At 39.0% G+C, this 20,682-nt stretch overlaps 1 protein-coding gene across 1 annotated transcript in view; it reads right to left on the reverse strand.

Annotated features, from left to right (window-relative positions):
* The window catches only part of NCF1 (neutrophil cytosolic factor 1), a 277,900-nt gene that overhangs the window by 68,498 nt on the left and 188,720 nt on the right, over positions 1-20,682 (reverse strand). The gene's annotated exons all lie outside the window — the stretch shown is intronic.

Below are 20,682 nucleotides of genomic sequence, written 5' to 3' on the forward strand. Positions count from 1 at the left end.
TTCAGCAAAAAGCAACACAACCCTCAGACATAACTTCCAATAACCTGCAGGAAGATGCAAGTCAACTGCATACAGGCTTGGTTAAACTAAACAAAACACTGATGGAGTACATCAACACAAACAACAAAAGGCTGTAAAAATGGAAGAAGCTTTAAACAGATATTTAAATGAGATGATAAAGCTGCAAAAATCAGAGGATGAAATGAAGAAAAGGCTGTTTGAATATGAGACTGCTCAGGAAGAGATGTTTCAAAAATAATAGAATTAGAGGCCAAAGCACGTAGGGAAAACCTGAAATTTTCAGCTGAACCAGAGAAGCTGGAAGGAACAGACTGCATTAATTTTATGAAAGGGCACATCGTGTGTATCCTCCACACCTAGCTATAAGAGAGCAATCTAGACCTTTAGTAGTAATGATGCAATCCTACCAGCAGAAGGGGTTATGCTGACAAAACTGTGGCAGAAGGACAAAATACTAAAATTGGGAGACAGCAGAGTGTTTGTGGAGAATGATTACTCACTGTACACCACGCAGAAAAGGAGTAAATTAATTTTGCTATTCAAGGAATGTCAAGTGTGTGATTCAAACTTCTGTATTCAGTTGTCTTTAAGGTATTCTTCCCTGGGGGGGGGGCAAAATCATTTTTTGATGAACTGCATGCTAAGGAGGAAATACAAACATTTGTCCAACAAAAAAGTGAGCTGTGAAACAGAAGGAGACTGATTCTTGTTTTCTTGTAATAAATACTACATAGAGACTATACCTGTGAAACCTTTTCCAATATTTCAATGGAAAATGTTGGAGAGAAGAAAGGGAGCATGAGAGTTGACTAGAAGAATTGAAAGTACATTGGAAATGAAGCAGAGACAGGATTTGGGTGCTAGAGAAAAACAATAATAAAAACAGTATCTCAATGTGGGATTACAGTGCAATAATTACATTTGTAAAATAAGACAGAACAAGAAAATCTTGATATATTGGACTTTTTCAAAATTTCTTGGATTTGTGGGAAACTCTAAAGTATATGCCCTACTTCATGTCATTAATGTTCAGAAAAATGCTCTGGGGAAGGGGAGAGAGGGAAGAAGGCTAACTATAAGTAAAGAAAACACATTCTTTTCTTAACAGTACTGTATTTGTGCTGCATGGTTTTCTTTTCAAGCTACTTTTCAGTGCAATTGGGATTGTAAACAGGTGCTGCTGTTTTTCTTTTTCTCCTCTCTTCTCTATGGCTTCTTGTACAGTTTTGATAATTATAGGTAATACAATGTAAAAAAAAAAGCCTGATTAAAAGGACATGCCAAAGTTAAAATTAATGTGCTTTATTCATTCTTGCATGGGAAAATGACTATATTAAGGACCTTAGATTGCTTAGTTTTAAGAGAGAGCAAGTAAATGAAAAAGAATACTGAATATTATGAGGCTTTTTTCTAGCAAATGCATGTATACTTGGTAGTAATCGTGCAGCTGATCCTCGTGTTTCCATGGAAACAATCTGATAAAGAGAAACTGTCTGTCTGGTTCTCATGTTTCCATGGAGACAATCTAATAAAGAGAAACTGGAGACAGTCTGGTGGAAGGGGATTTGCTGAGGGAAAAGAAATAAAAAAAGAAAAGAGAAAATGGCTAGAACTTAAGTTCTCTGAAGGCATTCAGGGTTTTTTCCCAGGTGGGAGGGCTTTAAAGATTAGACAAAACCATTAGACTTGAAGTAAAGTTTTCTCATTTTTTTAAATGCAATGGGGATGCTAATATAAACCGTTACTTTTGTTTTTTTTTTCTTTTTCTCTCTTATCTTTTTTCTTTGTTCAGTTTTAAGAAATGTTGGCAGTGCGATGTAAAAAAGGAGGGACAGAGGAGAATTGGGGGAGAGAGGAAAGGTCTGGTTAAGAGAGTATAGCAAAAGGAAAATCAGTGTGTTTTTTCCCATGCTTGCATAGAGAAATTACTGGGTTGAGACCCTAGGTGTTATTCAGTAACAAATTTATTATGAAGCATGTAAATGAAAAAGCACATTGAATATTATAAAGCTTTTTTTTCTGGTAAACAAGGTCCCCTTAGTAGTTGTGTGTCGTGTTTGCATGTCACTAGAAGACAATTTGATAAAGAGAAATTACTTGGAGAAAGTGTTTACTGAAAGCATTCAAGTGTTTTCTCAGCTGGGAGAGCTATAAAGATAGACAAAATCAAATAGCACTTACTAATAGCACAAGATGTACCATGCATCTTAGCATGACTAACCTTTTTTGGTTAACTTTAGCTTGTTTGTGTGGCTATCAGCTTAGAACTTTTGTTCTTATTAGGAAGCAAAAACGTCAATATTTGAAGATGTACATTGTTGTGTGCGTTATTCTTAAGCTAATAGGTTTTAGGGGGATTTTGGGGGGGTTTATTCTGTTTGAGGGCTTTCAAAAACAACCCAAAAAGTTATGTAAGATGTGGCATAGGCTCAAATGGATATGACAAGAAATAACTGTATAAAAGACCAAACTACTGAAAAGTACATGTATGTAACATAAAAGATGGATCTAGACATTTAACAAAAAAGCAATTGTATATAAAAGGAGATATTAAATGCCACGGTGGCATGGCGGTAGCGTTGTTACCTCACAGCAAGAGGTTCTCTAGTTCGATTCTCGGCGTGACTTGGGAGTGCCTTCTGTGTGGAGTCTGCATGTCCACCCCACGGTTGGGTAGTGTTCAAAAGACATGCATGCTTAAATGGGAGTGCCTTCATTGAAGGTTGGGCATTGAGCTGGCACTTCGGCGTTTGGTAAAAATCTACTGCCAATCATTAGCGGACCGGAGTTCCGCTGTGGTGACCCCTTACCGGGAAAAAGCCGAAAGACAAACAACAATTAATACATATATAAGAAAATTATGCTTTCTGTAATGTCTTTCAATCTGAATGGTCTTACAGATAAATATAAACAAGAACGAGTAATGAACTACATTAAAAAATGTAGAGTGCAAATAGCTATGCTACAGGAGACACACCTGAAAAGAACTGAAGATGTGAATTTAATAAAGAAAGGTTTTCAGGATGGATATTCAGCAGAATATCTAGGGCAAAGGAAAAGAGAAGTATTTACACTAACTGCAAGAGGAGCTCCAATAGTGATAGAAGAAGAAAAAATAATAATGGAAGATATTTAATACTAAGTGGCTACTGACAAGGGAGGAGGATTACAGTGGCATGTATTTATATTCCACCTAAAACTGCTATAATGGAGCTTAAAAAATTCTGAGACAATCAGCTTTCAGCAAGGAATATTACTAATAGGTGGAGACTGGAATTTGGTTTGCAACAGTGAAGATGTGTCTGGGGGACCTAGAAGGGAAAATATAACAAAGGAGGGTAGATTTTTGAAGAACTTTATGAACATGTTTGGCATGGAAGATGTGAATTCAGTACTAGGAGTTTGGAGTGAATTTACATATTATTTTCCAAGATACAAAAACTGGGCTAGGCTAGATAGAATTTATATCTCACATGAACATGTGCATTTAATTGAAGGTCTTGAAACACACCCAATAACTATTTCAGATCATGCACCAATAATAATTAAAATAAAAACTCAAGGTAATGAAATAAATATGAGATACTGTCACTTTCCCACCTATCGGCTGAAAAGACGGGAATTTAAGGAATGGGTTTTGAAATTAATTCAGGAGCTACTAGAGAAGATAGAAATTTCTTCTGAAAATATAGCTAGGGAGTGGGATAAAATTAAAGTGGAGTTTAAAACTAGGGTTGAAATAAAGGAAAGGGAGATATGGCTAAGAAGTAACAAGGATTATTTACAGGGACTGACAAATGTTAAAGTATTGCAAAATAGGGGGAATCTATCAGAACAAGAAAAGGAGCAACTGCAGAATGCTAAACAGAGAAGAGGGATTACCTCAATAATATGCACGAGTTTAGAAAGATTGCTGTTAAGCAACTGTTTTTTGATAATAATTCTAGAGCAAAAAAACTTTTAGCAGAATGACCCAGGCAACAGAAAGTGGAAAGAGCTGTCACCAAGCTTAGAGAGCATGTAATAAGGAAGACAACAAGAGATTGTGTAGAAAGTAGCAGTAGAAATAATTTTAAAATTTTATGAAAGTTTGTATAAAGCGGAGAAATATTGAAATCAAGATAAGGTACAAATGGAAATGTCAATGTCAAGGTTAGAGGTAGATAAGGCTCAATTACTAACATTTAGGAAAGGAAGAGATGAGATAAAAATGGTTATATATAACCAATCTACAGGAAAGCCCCCAGGAATGGATGGTATTTCTGTGGAGGTTTGGAAGCTAGGCAGGAAAAAATTGATAAGGATCTGGAAGGTTTTGTTTAAAAATATTTTAAGAGAAGGAGAAGTACCAGCATCCTGGAAGAAAGTGGTGTGAATGGTAAAACCTAAAGAGGGTAAAGATCCATCGGATCCAGCTTCATACAGGCCCACTTCAATACTAAACCATGATTAAAAAATATTTATGCCTACAATGGCTAAAGGAATGGCAAAAGTGATACCAAAATTGATTGATATGGATCACTGTGGTTTTGTGGAGGGGAGGCAAACATTTGACAATATTAACAAAACACTGATGATTCAGAGAGTAGCAGAATGCAAGAAAATACCACTATTATTGGTAGGTCTTGATGCAAAGAAAGCATTTGACAGAGTAATCTTGGACTTCATGAGTAGGGCAACTGAAGCATTTGCTTTCCCTGATACAATTATAAGGTTGATTAGGAATATATATGAGAGATCGTAGGCAAAAATTAAAGTGGGTGGGACCTCTCTGATAACCTCTGCTTGAGTAGAGAAACAGGCAGAGTTGTCTGCTTTCCCCCTTTGTTGTCTGCATTATATTTAGTACCACTGGCAAAGAAAATAAGGGACTCAGAAATTCAAGGATATATTTGGTATGGTAGTCAGGAAGAGCTGGTTGTATTTTCAGATATTATTTTATACATGACAAAACCAGAAGGGGGCATTACAGTATTACGGAACATTTTAAGGCAGTTTTGGATCTTCTTGCGATACAATGTTAATGAAGCTAAAACAAAGGCTTCTTCTTCTTCTCTTTCTGTTGTTCCCATTAGGGGTCACCACAGTGGATCATCTGTTTCCATTTCTTCCTGTCCTCTGCATATTGCTCTGTCACACCAACCACCTGCATGTCCTCTCTCACCACATCCATAAACCTTATCTTTTAAGGCTTCCTCTTTTCCACTTACTTGGCAGCTCCATCCTTGGCATCCTTTTCTCAATATACCCAGCATCCCTCCTCAGCACATGTCCAAAGCAACGCAATCGCACCTCTCTGACTTTGTCTCCAAACCGTCCAACCTGAGATGACACTCTAATATACTGATTCCTAATCCTGTCCATCCCTGTCACACCCAGTGCAAATCTTAACATCTTTAACTCTGCCACTTTCAGCTCTGACTCCTGCCTTTTTGTCAATGCCACCGTCTCCAACTCATACAACATAGCTGGTCTCACTACCCTCTTGTAGACTTTCCCGTTCACTCTTACTGGTACCTGTCTGTCACAAATCACTCCTGACACTCTTCACCCATTCCACCATGCCTGTACTTTCTTCTTCACCTCTCTTCCACACTCATGATTACTCTGAACTGTTGATTCCAAGTACTTAAACTAATTCACCTTCGTCAACTCTACTCCCTGCATCCTCACCATTCCTCCACCCTCCCTCTCATTCACACACACATATTCTGTCTTAGTCATCCTGACCTTCATTCTTCTCCTCTCTAGAGCATATCTCCACCAATCCAGGGTCTCCTCAACCTGGTCCCTACTCTCACTACAGATCACAATGTCATCTGCAAACATCATAGTCCATGAGGCCTCCTGTCTGATCTCATCTGTCAACCTGTCCATCCCCATTGCAAATAAGAAAGGGCTCAGAGCTGATCCTTGATGTAATCGCACCTCCACCTTAAATGTATCTGTCACTCCCACTGCAGCCTTCACCACTGTCACACTACCCTCATACATATCCTGTACCACACTTACATACTTCTCTGCCACTCCTGACTTCCTCATACAATACCACAACTCCTCTCTAGGCACCCTATCATATGCTTTCTCCAAGTCCACAAAGACACAATGTAACTCCTTCTGACCTTCTCTATATTTTTCCATCAACACTCTCAGAGCAAACATCACATCTGTAGTGCTCTTTCCTGGCATGAAACCATACTGCTGATCACTAATCATCACTTCCCTTCTTAACCTAGTTTCCACTACTCTTTCCCATAACTTCAAGCTGTGACTGATCATTTGTATCCCTCTGTAGTTACTACAGCTCTTCATATCACCCTTATTGTTAAAAATAGGTACCGAAACACCTTTTCTCCACTCCTCAGGCATCCTCTGACTTTCCAAGATTTCATTAAACAATCTGGTTAAAAACCCCTCCAACATTTCTCTTAAAACACCTCCATGGTATGTCATCTGGACCAACAGCCTTTCCATTTTTCATCCACTACATAGCTGTCCTTACTTACTCCTTGCTAATCTGTTTCACTTCCTGATTCACTATCCCCACATCATCCAACCTTCTCTCTCTCATTCTCTTAATTCATCAGCACCTCAAAGTACTCTTTCCATCCTCTCAACACACTCTCTACGCTTGTGAGTACATTTCCCTCACTATCCTTTATCATCCTTACCTGCTGCACATCTTTCCCAGCTCAGTCCATCTGTCTAGCCAATCTGTACAGGTCCTTTTCTCCCTCTTTAGTGTCCAACCTTCCATACAACTCTCCATATGCCTTATCCTTATCCTTCGCCACCTGTCTCTTTGCCATGCTCCTCATCTCCTTATACTCCTGTCTACTTTCTTCATCTCTCGGACAATCCCACTTCTTCTTCACCAGCCTCTTCCTCTGTATACTCTCTTGTACTTCCTCATTCCACCACCAGGTCTCCTTGTTCTCCTTCTTCTGTCTAGATGTCACACCAAGCACCTTTCTAGCTGTCTCCTTTACCATCTCTGCTGTAGTTACCCAGCTATTTGGTAGCTCTTCACTGCCCCCCAGTGCCTGTTTTAACTCTTCCCTGAACTCCACCTCACAATCACCCTTTTTCAACTTCCACCATTTGATCCTTGGCACTGCTCTCACACTTGTCCTCCTTCTTGATCACCAACGTCATCCCACAGACCACCTTTTTATGCTGCCTAACTACACTTTCCCGTCACCACTTTACAGTCTCCAATCTCCTTCAGACTGGCCCTCCTGCATAGGATATAATCCACCTGTGCACATCTTCCTCCACTCTTGTACATCACCCTATGCTCCTCCCTCTTCTTAAAATATGTATTCATCACAGCCATGTCCATCCTTTTCACAAAAAACACTACCATCTGATCTTCTGCATTCCTTTCCTCAACACCATACCTGCCCATCACTTCCTCATCCCCTCTGTTCCCTTCACGAACATGCCCATTGAAATCTGCTCCAATCACCAGTCTCTCACCCTTGGGTACACTCACCACCACTTCATCCAACTCACTCCAAAATTTTTCTTTCTCATCCATCGCACACCAAACTTGCGGAGAGTATGCACTAACAACATTCATCATTACACCAACAATTTCCAGCTTCAGAAAAATACAGTTGTGTACACTTACCATAAATGTAGATGTTCAAGTGCACTCACTGATGCAGTCATTACATTTGGGTAATCTACTGGCAGGTTGCCCTCAGTTGGCTTGATTAACAAAGTCTTGGGTCCTGCGTCAGTTGCTGTCCCTTCTTCTGTGAGGTCAGGTCATCAGGGTATAAAACATGCAGCTGACCCCATTACATCAGTTTTTCTTGCCCCATATGTCAGGTGCCCCCCAAATGGGGAGCAAAATACACACACACACACACACACATATATATATATATATATATATATATATATATATATATATAAGTATATAAATTAAAACACAAAAAATATTCCTCCACACAAAAGCAAATACAACCAAAAAGGCTATTAAGCATAGTAAAAAAAGGAAAGGTATAGAAGAGAAAAACAGGGGGCTGGAGGGTGGGTAACCAGGACTGCAACAGTGAATACACTCGAACATCTACATTTATGGTAAGTGTACACAACTGTACTATGTTCTTCGTGTTTCACTGTTGCAGTCATTACATTTGGGTAGAATCCCAAAACTATGGTTCATGGTTGGGAGGATGGATTTATACAGCATTAGGAGCAGCTATAAGGCCCTGCAGGGCAGCAGTGGCAAAGCCAACTCTAGATTTAGAGAAGAGAGGTAAATGGTAATGTTTGGTGAACATATGAACTGAGCTCCAGGTAGCAGCTTCTAGAATGTCTCTGGTAGGAACCCCTCTGAGAAAGACTGCAGAAGTAGATGCAGGCCTGGTGGAATGAGACCTGATCTCCTTGGGGATAGGTTTACCATGGTGCATATAGCAGAAATTAATACAATGGCTTATCCATTTTTAGATAGTCTGCTTTGAAATAGCCTTTCCCTCTGCCCCTGCAGCAAATGCCACCAATAGTTGTTCAGATTTTCTTAGAGATTTCATCCTGTTTAAGTAGAATCTAAGTTGTCTGTGTACATCCAATGAATGCAGAATCTGCTCACCCTTGTTCTGTGGATTGGGGAAGAAAGTTGGCAGATGAATGGCCTGACACTGGATACCACCTTAGGCATGAAAGATGGATTGGTCCTGACAGCCACCCTGTCCAGATGAAAAATAATGAAATGCTCCACTGCCATAAGAGCCTGTAATTCTGAAATCCTTCTAGCTGAAGTGACTGCTAAGAGGAAAGCTGTTTTCCAGGAGAGAAATTGTAGGTATGCAGTAACAACTGGCTCAAAAGGAGGGAGAGTGAGTTTTTCCAAAGCAAAATTGAGGTCCCATGCAGGAGTTGGTGCTCTCCTGGGAGGTCTTAAATATTTGGCCCCTCTGAGATACTGCTTTAGCAGAGGATGAGAGAAGAGGGGAGGTTCTGTGTTGTAATGAGCTGAAATGGTGGAGGCATGGATTTTTATGGAAGAAAAAGATAGGCCCTTGTGAAGCATCTCAGTTAAGTATTGCAGAATCTGAGGAATATTAGGCATTGCTGTGCTTATTCCTTGTGAATGGTTCCAGGCACATAATCTTTTCCATTTGTCAGCATAAGATTTTCTAGTACTAGGCCATCTAGCCTCCAAAATGACATCCATCACTGGTTTGCTGAGGGATGCCAAGGGTGAAATTAGTTGATTAGCCACGCTGCAAGATTCAATGTTTGGAGCTGAGTGTGCAGAATTTGGTAGTTCTGCTGAGAGAGTAGGCAAGGTGTCTAAGGCAGGTGACATGGAGGAAGGTGTGACACATTGCGCAGGAGTGGGTACCAGTGTTGGCGAGGCCAGTCTGGAGCAATCAGAATAATTTTTGGTTTGTCCTGTTTGATTTTTAGTAGAACTTTGGAGAGCAGAGGCAGAGGGGGAAAAGCATAGTCTGATAGGTTTTTCCAGCTGAATGATAGTGCATCCACTTTCCAAGCTTTTTTGTGATGAATTCTTGTGCAGAATTTGTCCAACTGATAGTTCTGGGGTGAGGCAAAAAGATCTATGTCTGGGTTCCCCCATTTGTGTGTCAAAATGTTGAAAACTTGTGGTTCCAGTTTCCACTCATGTGGGTCCATAAGATTTCTGCTTAATTCGTCTGCCAGAGTATTTAGCTTTCCTGGCAGGAATTGAGATTGTAGTTGTATCTGATAGGTCAAGGCCATGTTCCACAATGCCATGGCTAGTCTGTAAAGGGGGTAGGAATGTGTACCCCCCTGCTTGTTTATGTACCACATAACTGTGGTGTTGCCTGTCTTTATCATTAGTTGTCCTGGATGAAGGTAGTCCTTGAAGGCTGTCAGAGCATTCTGTACAGCTAGCATCTTTTTCTGATTTATATGTAGTTGCATTTGATTTTGGCTCCTTTTGCCCTGAATGCACTTCCCTGCCAGATGAGCCCTCCAAGCAAAGTCTGATGCATCTGTTGTTAGGGTTTGGGCCGCAGGGGGTGGAGTGAATGGCAGTCCTTTGTTTTGGTGGCAGGCCTCTGCCCACCATAGGAACTCTAGTTGCAGGCAAGGTATAATAGGAATCATTGTTTCTAGGCTGTGACAATGTTGACTCCATAAACTTTTTAAGTACCACTGAAGTTTCCTCGTATGCAGTCTTGCATATGGAATTAGAAGAATGCAGGAGGCCATGTACCCCAAGGCTTGCAGAATTTGTCTTGCAGATAGCAGGGCTTTTGTGGCCACCTGTTTGAAGTAAGTCATCAATTGAATTTTCTTTTCTGGTGTAAGGTAAGTCATCTGGGCAGTTGTATTCAAGCTTGCACCCAGGAATGTAATTTTTTGAGAGGGTACCAGTTGTGATTTCTTTTCATTTATGGTGTACCCTAGACAAGTTAGAACCCTTTTTACAAATGCCAGATGCTTTAGAAGAATGTCCTTGTTTTCTGCCTGAATTAGACAATCGTCCGGGTATGGATATATTTGAATATTTCTTTGCCTGAAAAATGCAATTACTGGTGCCAGGCACTTTGTGAAGACCCTGGGTGCAGTAGATAAGCCAAAGGGCAGTGCAGAGAACTGGTAATGCAAGTAGTCTGCTTTGAAACGGAGGTATCTTCTGCAAGATTCCCTGATTGAGATATGCAGGTAAGCCTCTTTTAAGTCTAGAGTTACCAGCCAGGCATCTGTGCCTAGCATAGGTAGTAACTGTTGAAGAGTCAGCATCTTGAATTTTGGAATGTTGGAATGTCCAGAAATGTGTTTATAGTGGATAAGTCCAGAATTGTACGCCATGATTTGTCTTTTCTGGGTACCAGGAAAAGTCTGGAATAGAAACCTTGTCCCTTTTCCTCTTCTGGTACTGGCTGAATAGCCTCCATGTTCATGAGGGACAGAACTTGTTTCTGGGCCTCTTCCCACTGATGTGTGGGCAGATCTGGCCATCCATTTGGGATTGGCAACGTGTGGAAGTGAAATCTGTATCCCAGGGATACTATACTTAAAACCCATTTGTCCTGAGTAACAAGTTTCCAGTTTCGTGCATGAAGTTTTCCCCCCAAAGGGGCGGCCAAGAGATAAGTGCTTGGAGATTGTACAGGGAAGTCACTGAGTCTGTTTACCATAGGGAGGTGCCCTTGTTGCTTCAGATTTGGAGGTGGAGGCACCCCATTGTTTTGTTCTAAAAGTTCCTTGTGACTGAAACCTGGTGCCTTTGGAATGTCTTGATTTGACTTGAGTGGCTCTCGAGGCGACTGGAAAAGGCCAGTGCCTACTAAATCTTGGAGGTTGCACTTGTAAGAAATCTTTCACAGTTTGCATAGATTTAGCTTTATCTTCCATCTTTTTTAACACTTCTTCAGCCTTATTACCAAAGAGATGATCCTGTTGTAAAGGAGCATCCAACAATCTTTCTTTAACATGGTCAGGCAGAGTTTGCTCTTTGAGCCAAGCATGCCTTCTTAGCACAGATCCAGTTACAGCAGCCCTGCAAGAGGCCTCCAAGGAATCAAAACCACATTGCAAAGTATGTTTTCCAACTTGTTCAGCTGAATGCAATAAATCCTGCAATTCTTTATTTTCCACACAGTCAGAGATTAACATAATTTTCTGTTTAAGTAGTCCCATAATATGCTGTTGATATTTAAGCATATGAGATTGACAGTTTAAAGCCCTGATTGCCAAGGTTTCATACGTGTAAACCTTCTTACCCCATCTATCCAGCGCCCTTGAATCTCTATCAGAAGGGGTAGGATTTTTGGCAGTAGAGGCCTCAATGCCCATGGGACCCTGAGAAATGGTTTTAGGATCAGCAATAGGATTTTTGAAAAGGAATTTGTGGGAGTCAGGAACCCTGTAGTATCTGTCTGGCTTACAAGGAGCCAGAGGCAGAGAATCAGGAGTTATAATAGAGTCTGAAAAAACATCATCAGCAATGTCTAGAACAGGAGGTATAGCCAAAGGCCTATGCCGAGGAAGTAGAAGAAAATCCCTAAGTATCTTTTTAGATTCAGAGAAATCCTGACTTTCCTAGTGGAAATGTTCCCTTAAGGCATGTAAAGTTTCCCCAAAAGAAAAATCCTCAGGGGGAGAGACAGAAGGAATGGAATCCTCAGCAGAGTCCTCACAAGTAGGAATAGACAAATCCTGTTCATTAGAAGAGTCAGAAGAAATAGAATCCTGTTCAGAAGATTCATAATCAATGTCTTGTCTCTTAGAAGGAGGGGGTTGGCTACCCCTGATCAGAGTAATTAAATCTTCAGCCATTTTGCTAGTTTGTTTTTTAGGCATAGGGGCCTGCACATGTGGCCCAGTCGTTGTTTTTTTTAGACATAGATTTAGATTTTGGCCTTAATTTTGAAGATGGTGTCGGTCTAATATACAAATCTGTAGGCCTGAAAACACCCTCAGAAGCCAGTGCATGCACAGCAGCTCTGGACCCATCTAAGGTGGAGACATCTGCGGGTTCCATAATTGAAGCATCTTGCAGCATACCGGACTCTGAATGGGTGTCAATAGAGGCCTGCGAATCAGAAGTAGCGGGTATCAGGGGCTGAGAAAGCACCTCACTGAGTACCGGTGACTGGTCTGTCTCTGTCTTTTTCTTTGCATTTTTTAGGTATTCCGGTAGTCGGATTGCTAACTGATGACATTTCTGGATAATTAAATCTTGAGCCAAAATATTTAGAAGCAAAAATATACCGATGTTTAATCGTGCATTGATTAAATTTAGCACAAAACCGACAGCAAAGCACATTGTGGTCAGGACCTAGACAAGGAATACAGTACAAATGAAAATCCTTATGAGGTATTTGTTTCCCACAAGTAATGCAATTATTAACTTTTACTGACATCGGTAAGGTGCAAGAAAAAGTTTCCCCAACGGGGTACTTAGCTTTTAGTTGAAGACTTCAGTTCTGAAACTCGAAAATGAAAATTTCAGGAGTCGGCCGACCGGCACTTGCAAACTGCTTCTGCTTCGGGCACCGTGCGGCAAGAAAGACTGATGTAATGGCATCTGCTGCATGTTTTATACCCCTGACAACCTGACGTCACAGAAGAAGGGACAGCAACTGACGCAGGATTCAAGACTTTGTTAATCAGGCCGACTGAGGGCAACCTGCCAGCAGATTACCCAAATGTAATGACTGCAACAGTGAAAAACGAAGAACATCATCTCTCTATCTGACACTCTTTTCAACTCCAAAACACTCTTGGCATACTGTTGCGGTAAATTAGGTACTCACACACAAACTGGTCCAACAATATCCATATTTATGGGGATATGATAAAATAATGTATTTAGAAGTATGGATTAGAAATTACTCTATTGTGGCAGCCAAAGATATGTGGAAGAGACTAAACAGAAGATAATACAAAAATTGAGAAACTGGAAGCTTTGTTAAATGGATATGAATACTAAGATACAAACAGTTAAAATGTTTTTAATCCCTTTTGTGTTATACACAGGTCAGGCACATTTTTATCAACCAGAGGAGAAGCTCTGGATAGCAATTAAAAAATGTTGAAGGATTTTATCTTGAGGGGAAGACAGCAAGGGTCAAGTGGGATGAGTTGATTCTTCTAATAGAACAAGGTGGACTAAGATTACCCAATTTGAGGGGGTATTTTACAGAAACCCAGTTAAGGGTCTTATACATAGCACAAGCAGAAAACTATAATTCAAAGTGGAAAGGAATGATGATGATACAGGGGTGAAGCTCAAGAAATAAGGAGAGATTGGGATTTTAGATGCAGACTCTTAAGGAGACCAACAAAATTCATACAGACTAGTATATTCATAAAATATTTTTATTATTTATTTATTTTTTATTTTATTTTACATTTGTTGACTGGGCTAGTCAAGCTGGACATATATCCGTTTACAGTAGAGGCCCGGGGAGAAAAGCTCCAGAACAGGCAAGCAACAATTATATATCACAAAAAATTAATATGCACAAAAATATACAAGTTGAAAAAAGAGAAATTGCAAAAAGAATCTAAAAATACATTAAAAGTAGAAATAAAAAAAGAGAATAAATAAAAGCATGGTACTATAGTTAGACTAATAAAACAGAAGGAAAAATGTAGGAATACGTTACAAAAAGATTATTAGTAAGGCATAGTTCTAAGAAGTGACTCTCAGCAATTGAAAGTGTAAGTTAGGATCTCAGTAAGGGAAGGGGAGGAAGATTAGGTGTATGGAGACATGTTTTCAGTCGGGGTTAGTACAAGGACATAACCATTGAGTTTTAAGATGTTCTTTGATATGTTTTTTGAAAAGAGTAGTAGAGTCTTGATTAGTTAGTTCTTGAGGGAGTTGATTCCAGTTTTTACCTATGGAATTTGAAAATAATGCGTCACCAGCTTTATTGTGCGATTTAGTAACAGATACTAGTAGTTTATTGGCAGAGCGAAGTGTGGCTAGGTTTTTATAAGGTGAAATTAGTTTTGTCAGGCTAGGAGTATCATCAGGGTAGTAAAGTGTCTTATGAATGAAGAGTAATTGTTGGTAGAGTAAGTGGTTATTTAGCTCTAGCCAATTTAGTTGTTTGAGGTTGAGACAGTGGTGAGTTCTGAGGGGAGTAGCAGTAATGAATCTTGCTATACTATGATAGCAGGTAGAGAGTTTGGAAATGTTGTTTTTAGATAAGTTAGTGTATAAAGCTGAGGCCTAAAAAAGGGTGGAGATCAGGTGAGTTTGAGCAATGTTTTTTCTCGCTACTGGGGTAAGGAAGGGTTTAATTCTGTAGAGCAGCCCAACTTTTTTATTTACAGCTTTAATAGTAGAGTTAATATGGTCATCAAAGTTAAGACAGTTGTCAATGGTTACACCTAACAGTCGAGTGGTCATATCAGGGTTAATACAGGTAGAATTATTTGAGGAGATAGTGAAAAATGGTGTGGGAGATTTATTGGTAGGAGTAAAGAGAAGAAGCTTAGTTTTTTGGGGGTTAAGGAGGAGGCAGTGTTGCATAAACCATTTTTCAACGTTTTGGAAAACTGTTTGGGTGATGGACTGAAGGGAGGAAACATTTTTAGCAGTGCAGATCAAAGTAGAGTCGTCGGCATATTGAATACAAGTAGCTTGTGGCACATTAAAGTGTAGGTCATTAATAAATAATAAGAAAAGAAGGGGACCTAAGATTGATCCTTGTGGAACACCAATATTTACTGGGGTTAAGGATGATAGGTTGTTATCCCAAAGCAAAGCTTGTTACCTGTTATTAAGATAGCTCCTAAACCACTGTAGAGAGTGTGAGCTAAGAGAAAAGAGATTGAGTTTGTGAAGAAGTATATTATGGTTAACCATATCAAAGGCTTTTGATAGGTCTATGAATAGAGCGGAGGAGAAATGATTATTGTTTCGATTATTATTTATGGAGTCAGAGAAGGAAAGGAGGGCAGTTGTAGTGCTATGGAAAGGCCTGAAACCATGTTGACAGTCAGCTAGAAGTTTGTTTTGAAGAAGGTAGTTGAGAATTTGTTTGTGTATACATCTTTCCATAATTTTAGCTAATGGGGAGAGTAAAGCAATAGGGTGAAAGTTGGAGAGCTCAGTAGAAGAGCCCCCTTTATGTAGAGGAATTATATGCGATATTTTCCATATGGTGGGGATCACTCCTTCAGAGATAGTCCTATTAATCAGTATGGATATGGGGTGATTAATAGCTTTTGCAGCAATTTGTAAGTATTCAGATGGGAGTTGGTCAGCAGAAGGGGTACATGGTTTGAGTTTGTTGAGAAGCTTATAAATAATAGATGAAGTGACAGGTTGAATCTGAAAGGCATTAGAAGAGTCTTCAGAGATATTTGGTGAGAATGCAGAAGATGTGGGTAATGAATTAGCTAGAGTTTGAATGGCTTCTGTAAAGTACTTATTAAAGGCATCTGGGATCAGGGTCGAATTGTTAAGGTTAAAGCCTGAAGGGATGGGAGTAGGTGAATGCCCTGGTTTCAGAAGTTTATTAACACCTGACCAGAACTTTTGAGGGTTTTTTTGACTAGTTTGTTGAAGATGAAGAAGAGTATTCTAAGAACTAAACCAGCACAAGAATGGAGAAAAAAGATTCTGCTGACAGGGATGACTGTGGTTAGGGATACAGATAATAGGCAAGAGGGGGGCTGGAATTTATTGGAAAAAAACTGGCAAAGGAACCAAGGTATTGGGAGGAAATAACTAGAAAGATAAAGGTAATAGAATGGGAGGAGACCAATAATGTATTTGGATTGTAGGTTGGAGATTGCTTTTCCTATCAAGGATTGACATCAGAGTATAGGCAAAGAAAAAGAAATAGAGGGGTCCTAAATGAAAAGCCAGCACTGGTAGAGTTTTTAATACAATCTAGAACAGAGGCTGCAGTTAAAAAAGGAATAATTAATCGAGCATATAAAATATTGCATGATAATTATAAGAATCAATCAGAGGAGCTTAGAAAAGATTGGGAAGAGAGATTGGCTAAGCAATTCACAAAGAGACAATTGGGGGAATAGGTAAATCTCCCAAATATGCAACAAAGTCTAAAAAATTTAGGATATTTGCCTGGAAGTGTTTACATAGGTATTTTTAGACTCCAAAAGAATTTTTCCTCAGGTATTGGGGGGGGGGGCAAAGGTCCAAAAACCAGGGCAGGGCAGCAAATGTTGGAGGTGTGATGGGCAAGAAAGAGGTGTCTGGTAATATATTTTTTAGGAGTGTAATGAGCTGGCAACTTTAGGGATTCCCTGCGGACTGCACTGTCGGAGATGCTGGGTGAACGGATTGGATTGACTGAGAAGATGATTTTTTTGAGCTATGATATAGAATTGGAATTGTCTAAACATAGTAAAGCCTTGCTGCATCTAATTATGGTGACTGCCAAAAAAGCAACTACTAGAAAACGGAAATCACTGTCTAGACCAAGTTTACTAGAAGTAGTGAATACAGTAACAGATAAAAAAAAACAACTGGAATTGGGATCTTTAGAAAAGGGACAGGGCAAACTGCATAGGTAAAATGAGAATTTTGGGAACAATATATGCAGAGAACCAAGAGGCAGTTTTTGAATGAACCATATAATGCTTAACTGACAATGACTGGATAAATTGTAAGTGATGTAGTGATGTATGATGTTTGCAACTACAGTTGTTTCATTGTGTCTGCAATGTATAATGTTTGCAACTAATGTTTTGTCAGTGTTTGCTTTTCATTTATATAAATGTAAGATTGCATATGGTATATGTGATAACTTAATAAAATGTTTATTGAAAAAAATGCATGGTAATGAAGTAAAAATAAATGTCACTTCCCCACCTACCTATTAAAAAGAGAGGAATTTAAGGAATTGGTAGTAGATATTTGATAGCAGGTAGGATAACATGAAAGTGGAGTTTAAAAATAGGGAAGAAATAAAAGAAAAATATATGGTTAAGAAGTAACAAGAATTATTCAGATGGGCTGACAAAGGTTAAAGTATTGTAGAATAAGGGGAGTCTCACAGAACAAGAAGAGGTGCAATTGCAAACTGCCAAAGAGAAAATAAGGGAGTCTCTAGATAATCTGAGTTTAGGAAGAATGCTGTTAAGCAATTGTTTTTTTTTATCATAACTCCAGGGCACACAACCTCTTAGCACAATGACTTAGGCAACAGAAAATCAAAAGGGTTGTTGCCCAACTTAGGGAGCCTACAACAAGAGAAATAACCAGAGATCCTGTAGAGGATTATAGACATTCTGAAAATTTTATGAAATCCATATAAAGCAGAGGAATGTTGAAATCAATAAAAAGCACAAATGGAAATATTTATGGAAGACTTAAGTATGCCAAGACTAGAGGTAGATGAAACTCAGCAATTAATAGTTAAGATAGGAGGATGAGAAAAACTGTGACATATAAATCAATATGCAGGAAGTCTCCAGGAATAGATGGTATTCCTGTGGAAGTTTGGAAGCTGGGAGGGAAGAAAGAGAAAATGATTTCAAAGGTTTTGTCTAAGTGTATCTTAAAATAAGGGGAAGCACTAACATCCTAGAAGAAAGCTGTGGCAGCTGTAATACATAGAGATGGTAAAGACCCATCAGACTCAGCTTTGTATAGGCCCATTTCAATTTTAAACCATGATTATAAAGTATTTATGTCTATAACAGCTAAACAAATGCCAAAATTGATAGATATGGATCAGTGTGGTTTTGTGGAGTGGAGGCAAACTTTTGGCAACACTTCTATAACAATGATGCAGAGAGAAGCAGAATGCAAGAAAATACTGCTGTTGTTGATGAGTCTTGATACACAGAAAGTATTCAACAGAATAAGCTGGGATTTTATGAGTAGGGGAATGGAAGCATTTACATTTCCTGATACAATAATTGTGTTAATTAGGAGGCTATATGAGAGGAAAAATTAAAGTGGATGAATTCCTCTCTTATAGGTTGTGTCTGAACACAGGAAATAGAGAGGGTTGTCCTCTTTCCCCTGTTATTTGCATTATGTTTAGAGCCACTGGCAAAGAAAATAAAGGTCTCTAAAATTCAAGGATATAATTGGTATGGTAATCATGAAAAGCTGGATTTATGTGCAGGCAATATTATATTGCACCTGATAAAACAGAAAGGGTCACCTCAGCATTGTGGAACATTCTGAGACAGTTTCAAGTTTTTTCAGGATATACAATTAATAAAGACAAAACAAAAGCTATAGCTGTAAATTATGTATCCACACATAAACTGGTTCAGCAATACCCATATTTATGGGGATATGATTAAAATGAAGTATTTAGGACTATGTCTTAAAAAGGGTTCTGTTATGGCAGCTATGCATATGTGGGAAGAGACAAAACAAAATATAATACAAAAATAGAGAAACTGGAAGCTTGTGTTTCATACCTCTCAACCTGGAAACATCAAAAATCTGGACAAAGGCCCATGAAAAATAGGTACACACCTGTACGCCGATTAACATAAAATTTGCATGCATAATTATGTAACCCCGCCCACTCCCGTGGAATTGTGGGATACCCACTTTCAAACACAAACTAAAGAACAGACAACCAAAATATGGCCGCAGACCCTGTAGTAAATGGTAACCATTTTTTAATGTGCAGAAATGATGTTCACTGCGAAGGAAGAAGATGATGAATCTTAAGATTTTGTTTTTGGTGACTTGCAGTATGTGTGTTTTGTGGTAAAAGTACGGCATTTAATGGTAGGCAATATTCTAATCTTAGGAAAAGAATATTATCGTTTGCTATGACCTCCAAAAGTCATTCTCCATGGCCTACTTATCAGTAGCATAGGTAGAGTTTGTGCCACCTGGGGCTGTCTGAGTTTGCCACCCTTCCCCCCTCACAAAAAACCATGGTTGACTGGGGACCCTGATACACAGCCCTCCCCCCCAGCAGCCTTTCCAGTGTCCCATTATTTTGCTAATTCACCCCATTTGCCATAAACATTGTAATATGCATACTGCTTTACTTCTACAATGATTATTTGGATTTCATTTAAAACTTTTATTTTACATTTCATAGCACAAACACGAATAGACATCTGCTAAACAAAGCAATACAGTCCTACAATGAAAATAAACTTAGCATTAAAACTTCCCTACCCTTTGAAACTCACATTCATTGAAACAGCATTGAAACCCATATTCAAAGAAAATGCATCTGCCCAGTTGCAGAAGAAGATTATCTTTGGGCTGTTTTCAAATCATATGCCCCTTGCACATGAAACATATATGTGTTCTTTGATGCACCTTCCTGATTGTATTACATTATATTCCTTGTTTAATACAGCACACTTGTTAGAGCACATTTTAAATTTACTGTTTTAAACATTTTCCAGTAATCAATGAAACAAAATGCATGAAGCAATAATGACAACACTGCCAAATTCAGAACATTTCCATCATAAAAGTCTACTCAAACTTCTGCAATCCACCAGTATCAGTAAATATGCACAATCTCTGCAGAAGTGAAAATCATCTAAATAATTCCACATTAAAGAGATCTGTAACTAATGAAGAAGTTGCTGCTAGCAAACAACTTCATATTTCATTGTTTCATCAACAACTAAAGTGCCTGTTGGCCTTGAGGAATACATTGCCTATGTTACATTAAAAAAAATAATACACTAGTAATATTGCAATAGGGAATGGATGGCAAACCGATAACAGGTTCATAGTTACTAAGTTTATTTGCAAAAGAGGACACTCTCAGGACTGCAGCATCTGCATCAAAAGCAAGTGTTCTACCTGTTGTGCTACTAACAAAACAGAGTGACTTGGCATAAACAGCACTAAACTTCTCTGCCCCTGAAGAAATATGCAGCAGAAGAAATTCTGAGAAAGCCAAAATTGATTGGGGGGGGGGGGCAAAGGTCCAAAAACCAGGGCAGGGAAGCATTGCTTGTATACTCTTGGAAAATTGCTAGAATAAAATGTTTTCTGTTACCATGACTTTCCTGAAAGATAGAAGACTGAAACTTAAATGACTATCTAATCATTATTTAGTCAATTCAGTTCTAACTGATTTGCTAGAAAACCACACATTTTAAGAGGAAAAGACCAAAAGTTATATGAGCCAAACATTCCAGATAAATCACAAGTGGTGGTATGGGTAGGGAATTCGGGTTCTTACTCCTTTTACTTAAGGTACAGGGTTT

Source organism: Protopterus annectens, chromosome 13.part0, assembly GCF_019279795.1.
Source record: "Protopterus annectens isolate FY-2018-M chromosome 13.part0, PAN1.0, whole genome shotgun sequence".
NCBI lineage: Eukaryota > Metazoa > Chordata > Ceratodontiformes > Protopteridae > Protopterus > Protopterus annectens.